The sequence below is a fragment of the Vicugna pacos genome, chromosome 29 (genome assembly GCF_048564905.1).
Source record: "Vicugna pacos chromosome 29, VicPac4, whole genome shotgun sequence".
Taxonomy (NCBI): Eukaryota; Metazoa; Chordata; class Mammalia; order Artiodactyla; family Camelidae; genus Vicugna; species Vicugna pacos.
The window spans coordinates 12716491-12724138 of record NC_133015.1 but is presented as its reverse complement, the minus strand read 5'-3'; positions in this window follow the sequence as shown (position 1 = coordinate 12724138).

The window sequence follows — 7648 nt, the reverse complement described above, 5'->3', positions numbered from 1 at the left end:
CTCGGTTTCCTGGCGTCGGCGGACACGTTAGCCGGTGGGCACTTTTGACTCTAAAGCCAGAAGCCGAGTTGATGTGCACACGCGGAGTTCAGCCGCACGATGCGCGGGGGTCACCCTGACTTCGCCCAGGAAACCCATGCTGTACTTCTCCTGGGACACCAGTTCCACACGACCCCCGCCCCACCCCCACGTCCCGGGCCACAAAATCGAGAGATAAGATCGAAGAAACATCCTTCCTTTCCGCCTCATTTTATGATGGGACTTTCCTGCCCCGGGAAAATGACACTTTGCTTCGCTGACGAGGCAATTAATGAACGTGGAAGAAAGGAGACATAGAATATAAACAGTGCTCTGCTTTCTGTTAAAACAGAATTTCTTTGGGGAAATGATACTTTAGAAATAGCTTTCACTTTAATCATGTGCCTGCCTAACTTTCCATAGACATTCTCTTCCACCATTCTCTCCAAATATATTATATGCACCTCGCCCTTTTTGTTAACCAAAAATCATCCTGGAAGTTTCATTTGATGTTACATTCTTAAATCATTTAAACTATTTAATGGTTTTTGTGAGAAACCAGGAATATAAAGTTTCTGTATCTGTGAATCTGAGAAATTTAAGTAACTTCAGAGCTAATTTTTTTCCTTTCTCGTATAAACGTTTCTCAAAGAGGAATTTCCTTTCCTCTTCAGAGAGAAAAGTAACAAAAGAGAGAGAGGGGGAAAAAAGCTTTGTTGCAAAAGTAATAAAACAATGGAATTATCAAATATAAAAAATAAGTAAAATAGATGTGAAATGACAGATTGAATATATTATAAGAATTGTATCTTATGAACTGTAATCACAGATGAAATGTGACAAATGGACAATACAATCTTTTCTCACTGTCCAAGGAAAATGCACTCTAAAATCAAAAAGAAATCCTTTCTTTGTGATTATTTATAGTAATAAATCTCAGACTTGGAGACATTTTTGTTTTCCTCTTTGAGTTAATCTTTCTTACTTTTTGCAATTTAATTAAATAATATATACTTTATTTTTTGTATTTTTAGTTCTTGGTAGTTGGTGCTAAATAACTTTGTCAGCAAATTATGTCCTCTGCCTTTACCTGTGTTGCAGGTTTTATTAGCAGCTTTGGACTAGCTGATTCACGTAATTGATCTCCCACGTGTTCACGAAGGCTGTCTGCTTTATGGAATGCCTTTAGCTAGAGACTTGTTCTGTAATGCCCTAAGAACCTGGACTTGTTCCAGGAAAATGTAAAGGAAAATGATCCACCAACAAGTTCATTTCCAGATACAGAAAGTAGAAGAAGATGACCTCCGGCTTAAGAGGATTAAAAATATTATGCCAAATGCTTGCTCAAATACTTTCCCCCACCCTTTTCCACCTTTATACTCAGACAAAAATCAAAAGCTAAAATCCAAGCAAAAAGTTAGGGGGTCTGTGCTCAGGGGGTTTGGGTCCAATTCTGATTCTACGATCTTGGACAAATCGCCTCAATGTCCTCATTTCAAATATGGAATACTAAACTCTCTCAGATGGCCGTGAGTTGTTTCTAGAAATGAGGTGATGTGTGTAAATAGTGCACCAAGTGGCCCTAAATATCTGCTAGGTCATGTCCTATTGCCCACCCCACTCCCACTTCATAATTTAAGCCTAAAGCCAAGTAAAAGACAAACTCAGTTTTAACAGTATGCAAAGTAGGGGAAAGTGCGAAGTTAAAAAGAGGAAACCTCGAATACAGTCATCCCTCAGTATGGGGGGGGGGCGGGGAATTGGTTCCAGGACCCTCCTCCCCACCTCCCCTGTAAATACCAAACTCCGAGATACTCAAGTCCCTTATGTAAAATGGCAGTTACCCCCTCCATTTCTCCCTCCCCCATGTTCACAGGTTCTGCATCCTCGGATTCAACCAACCGCTAGTGGAATGTGGAACCCGGATGCTAGTGATTACTTATCACCAAATGTAAAACGGAGCTTGTCTGTGGTGACATTGAAAGAAACTCACAATTTCAAGTTAAAGCTTGCACTGTCTTGAAAACAGTTCCCCTAGCAGGCCCTGGCAAAGGAAGTAGTTCCCGCCAGAAGGCAAAGTCAAGGGGACACTGACATTTAAAGCAGTGGAGTTCACATTCCTACTGGAAACTGGGTGCAGTCAGAAGTAACAGTCACTTTGTTTCCCAGGTCTTAAAGATCTTTGGAGAACAGAAATCATTCCAGTGATCAAGTGGTGAATATAGGAAATAATCAAATGCACCTTAAATGAAACACCCTTTCTTCTGAAGTGTTGTCTTTGGAAGCTGTCCAAGATTGGTTAAAATTACAGAGGGGAAGGGAGGCCTCCTCTGTTCATCAGATTCCAGAATTCAGTCATTTTATAGGATGTCCACATATATGATCTCATTCGACCTTGCATAACTGTGAGGAAAATGTTGGCATCCCCATTTTGCAGATGACAGAGATTAGACATGTAGCTAATTAGTGACAAAACCAGACTAGAACTAAAATTATTCCTTCCAAAGCATTGCAGAGTTCTTCCCATTACTTAAAACTTGGTGGAGGTGGGGAGATGGTAATGGAAAGTGAGGACAAGTAAGATTAAGTGCTGTACTAACCACTGTAACTAGGGGATGTGGAAATAAGAAGACCAATAATTTCCAAAAAGGTCTGGATATATTTAAGATGAATAGGGAGTTACTAAAGGCATCCAGGAAACTCTGAGGGCTGTAGAGGCAAACTCTTAGGGTTGACAGATAGAATATTTGATTCTTTTTTTTCCCCTTTCGGTTTAATTGAGATGTAATGGACATACAGAACTGTATAAGTTTAAGGGGTAAAGCATAATGATTTGACTTAATACATCATGAAATCATGACCACAGTAAGTTTAATGAACATCCATCATTTCGTACAGATGCAACATTAAAAAAGTAGAAAAAAAATTACCCTAGTGATGGGAACTCTTAGGATTTACTCTCATAACAACTTTCATATATAATATACAGCAGTGTTAATTATCTTTATCATGTTGTAGATTACATCCCTAGGACTTATTAATCTTATAATTAGAACTCTGTACCTTTCAATCCCCTTCATCCTATTCCTCCTTCTCCCACCTCTGGTCACCACGAATCTGATGTCTTTTCCTATGAGTTTTGTGTGTTTGTTTTTGATGTATAATTGACTTCAACACTAAGTTAGTTCCTGGTATACAACATAATGATTCGACATTTCTATACAGTTCAAAATCATCACCCTCATAAGTCTAGTTGCCATCTGTCAAAGCTACTACAAAATCATTGACTGTATTCCCCACACTGTACATTTCATACCTTTGACTCAGTTATTTTGTAACTTGACATTTGTGTCTCTTAATCTCCCTCACCTATTCATCTCTTCCCCTAAACCCCCTCCCCTCTGGCAACCACCTGTTTTTCTCTGTATCTACAACTCTGTTTCTATTTAGTTATGCTATCATTTGTTCTGTTTTTGTTCTTGCTTTTAGATTCCATATCAAATAGGATAGTTGATTCGTGGAAAGGTTTTGGGGCATCTATCAGAGGCAAACTATAGCATGAATGTCGATAATGTCATATTTTGTTAAATATCGGACACCTCTAATTATAAGATTCATCATTATTTTATGTAATACTAAGAGACAGTACGTAAGACAAGACATTGTCAGTTAAAGTATGGAGTGTATTTAAACATGGATTGCAGTATTGTCTTAGTCTGCTTGGGCTGTTATAACAAAATACCATCATAAATAACATTTATTCCCCACATGTCCAGAGTCCAAGATCAAGGTGCCAGATCAGTGTATGGTGGGAGTCTGCTCTCTGATTCATAGACAGTGCCTTCCAGCTGTAACTGCACTTGGCAAAAGGGCTAGGAGCTCCGTGGGGTCTCTTTCTTGGCAGCGCTGATCTCCTCGGTGAGGTCTTGTAACCTAAGCTCCTCCCAAAGGCCCTGCTTCCTGATACCGTCACCTTGCGCATGAGGTTTCAATATATGAATTTGGGGGAAGCATAAACATTCCGTCCATTGCAAGAATGGACCTTGGTTTCAGAGATGTGAAGATATGTGAAAATGTGCCTCTTAGAATTAGCGAAAAAAATCAAAAGAAACAACACTTTCATCACTTTATGTTCTATAACACGTGTTTCAGGAAATCCTACGAGGCAGATATGGTTAATTTTCTCATTTTGTGGAAGGGGAGGTTCAGAGGAGCTAAGTGACCTCCCCAGCATTCTGGGGCTCAAGCTGAGCCCACCCCTCACAGCCGCACTGCTTCTTTGGCGGTACTTAGTCCCTTTCTGTGGGTGAGATGCCCCTCCAGGCTGAGGGCCAAAGATGGGTAAAAACTGGTCCTTCCCTAAGGAGACTGAGGTCTCTTGGAGACACTGGCCATGTAACAATCATCACCGAGTGTTATGTGACGAGGGCTATTCTAAAAGGGGGTGCTGGAGGTGCCTGGGATGACTGACAAGGGAACCGGGCAGCGAAGAGGAGACTGAACTTGGTTATAGAGGACTGGGTCACTGTTATTCCCTTACCTTCTCCCCGCAAAGTACAGATTTAGCCCCCAGGAATATCTTGCATATCGTTTAGGAATGTCTTGCCTGGATAGGCTGATACTTATTCATCTAAAAATGCTTAACATGCAGGCAGGAATCCCAAGATACTTGTTAGAGATTGGTATGCATCATGTACCTTCAACAATTCCTCCCCTACCACTTTATAACAAGCAGCCAAGGACACCATTATCAGCGTTTATGCTGCCAATTTTATAATGTTGATCCTATCAATTAAATAAACATGGAGGGGATACCAAGGTGGGAAGGTAAATGCACTGGTTGCCTATAAAATATTAATTCTTCCCTTCTTTTCTTACAGCCCCCAGATTTTCCTTTGGGGGGACCCCCCTTCCCTCTGTTATGTGACAGCAGTTCATTTGGGGTGGATTAACCTCACTCCTAGCTCTAGTGATGGGTTCTGAGGGTTAATTCCATCCTCAGCCTACGGACTAGTCCAGGGATTGGTCCAATCAGAGCCCCAGGATTGAGATGTTTGCTCCTTCAATGGATGATCTGCTTTCACATTTGCCTTCCTCGGATGTGCCAGAGGACACATGTGGCCTGTATGAAGCCACCTGAGATCTTAGCCAACAAGCAAAGGAAGGCAGAGGAGGGGGTCACAGGGCTCTGACTGAATGACACTTGACATCAATTTCTGTGGCTTAAATTAAACAAAAGCACCCCACAGAGCGACGTGGAAAGTAAGGAGCTCAAGTTTTAAAGAGAACAGTCGTTTAGTGCTGTGGCTCTATCACTTACTAGCTATGGAACATTGTAAATCTTTCAAGTCTCAGTTTCCCTACCTGTAAAGTGGAGATAAAGAAGGAAAGGATTCATTAACGTCTAGTTTGATTCCTGATATATAAGAATAAGTTGGTAATTAATGATAATTTTTATACTTGTTCTCTGGACTTTAACACAAAAGGCACACTTTAATTATAAGTGATAAAATTCTCTTTCATAAACTATTCATATTCATATTCGTGACCTGTCAGGCTATAAGGTACAATTGCAACAGCTTTGCACCAGGAGTCCAAAGACCTGGCTCCTAGAATACTGCCAATGAGTGATCATGGGCTGTTCGTTTAGGATCTCCAGACCTCGATTTCTCTTATATGATTTGAAGCTATGAGCCAAGAAAATCTCCAATGACCCTTTTAGCTCAAAAATTCTAATATTCAACTTATGTAGCAATATAAGTCATGAGAGAGAGATCTCCCACGCTTTCTTTGACCCTCATAGAAGCTGCAAGGAACACAGTTGAAATCACTCTGCAGAGTCCCAGTCTCTCCAGGCTGAGATCAGAAGGGCTTATTTGGAGACAGACATTTACGTCCACAGATTAATTACAAATTCATCCTAGATGCTTGCATGGATGTGTATGAGTCATGAAGATTATTGTAGAATGACATGGTTTTAAAAAAATCTGATTTAGGAGATGAGAATTATGGCCCATAACTCGCTAGCTGTATGAATCTGAAGAAAGCGTTTAATTTCTCTATGCTCCAGAATCTCACCTATCAAATCAAGTGTCTCGAGAAGCTTTGTGAGATCTCCAGTGGGTCCAACACTGATTCTGTGACTAAAATTGTCTAGTTCAGAGATAGATAAATTATGCCTATTTTTTTCAATGCCTATTTTTGTAAAGCTTGTGAGGTAAGAGGAAAAAGTTCTCAGAGATCTTTTGTGTGTCATGTGAAATTAAGTGAATGTCACATTTCAGTGTCTGTCAATAAAGTTTTATTGGAACGCAACCATGCTCATATTTTTACGTATTGTCTATGACTCTTTTCACTCTTACAGGCAGAGCTGAGCAGTTGCAGCAGACAGAAACTGCGTGGCCTGCAAATCTGAAAACATTTACTACCTGGGCCTTTACAGAAAATGTCTGGCTGACCGCAAGTCAATAGCTCTAAAATTCTGTGAACTAATATACTTAAAATGTTTTGCAAACTATACAGCATTCATCCACATGGAAGGGGTTCATGTGAAATGGAATTCTGAAATTAAAAAGGCACAGCCAGAAACCCCTTGACCTGCAATCATTGTTCAGGTTGAAGCCATGGCTTGTGCCAAGGTAAGCCTGAGCTGCTAGGAAATACTATGAAATTGGAAGCAAAGCTTAAAAAGTAAAAAGGAGAAAATCATCTGGATGAAATTAAGGAAGTTGTGTAACTTACTCCTTTTATGGTAAAATAACCTTCTCTGATCCACAGCAGGGCTCTTTAGAGCAGATTGTTCTTTCTTCCTACACGCAGATCTCCCACTACGTCAGCTCAGCGAAGGGCAAGAGCCCCTTAAATCGCTGCCACGAGAGCCAGAGAGAAATATGCCCGTTGGAAGGGGCAGAATGTTCCTGCTCCACTGGGTTCTGAGAAGTAAGTGGGGAACTAGCGCGCTCGCGGGCACGCCTGGCAGCCCATGTGGGTGTGAGGCGGTCCACACTGCATATCATCACTTTGACCTTGATCCCAGGCATTTGTTTGAGAGAAAACATGTTCTTTGCACGCTAAGCCTCCAGATACTCTGATTTCTAGGGAATAACAGAGCTACATCTATAAAGGCCTATTTGGTACCACAAACTCTCTCATATACTTAATGTATCTTATTTTATTAAAGCTTAAGAGGCAAGTATTACTGTTTATTTTTGACAGTTCAGAAAATTGAAGTTTGATGTGTTAAAGAATTTGTCCAAACTAAAGATATTTAAACATGTTCTGTGCAATTTCACAGATCTACATTTTTTTTCCTACTCAGAGAATTATGTAACCAACAACTGGATTTCTATTAAAACGTCACAGATTTTTTAAGACAACTATCTTGACAAATAGTGCATAGTTAGACCATTGAAAAACCCGAAGGCAGTGAACCCCGTGGTAGCATTTTCTATTATCAGTTCCTTAAATTCTCCTTTTTTCTTTTAGTTACAATTTTTCTATTTCTTGCGATGAGAATGTTAAAGATTTACTCCCTTAGCAATTTTCAAATGTACATCCAGTGTTATTAACTATAGTCACCATGCTGTACATTCCATCCCATATTTGTATGACATTTACTTTATAACTGGAA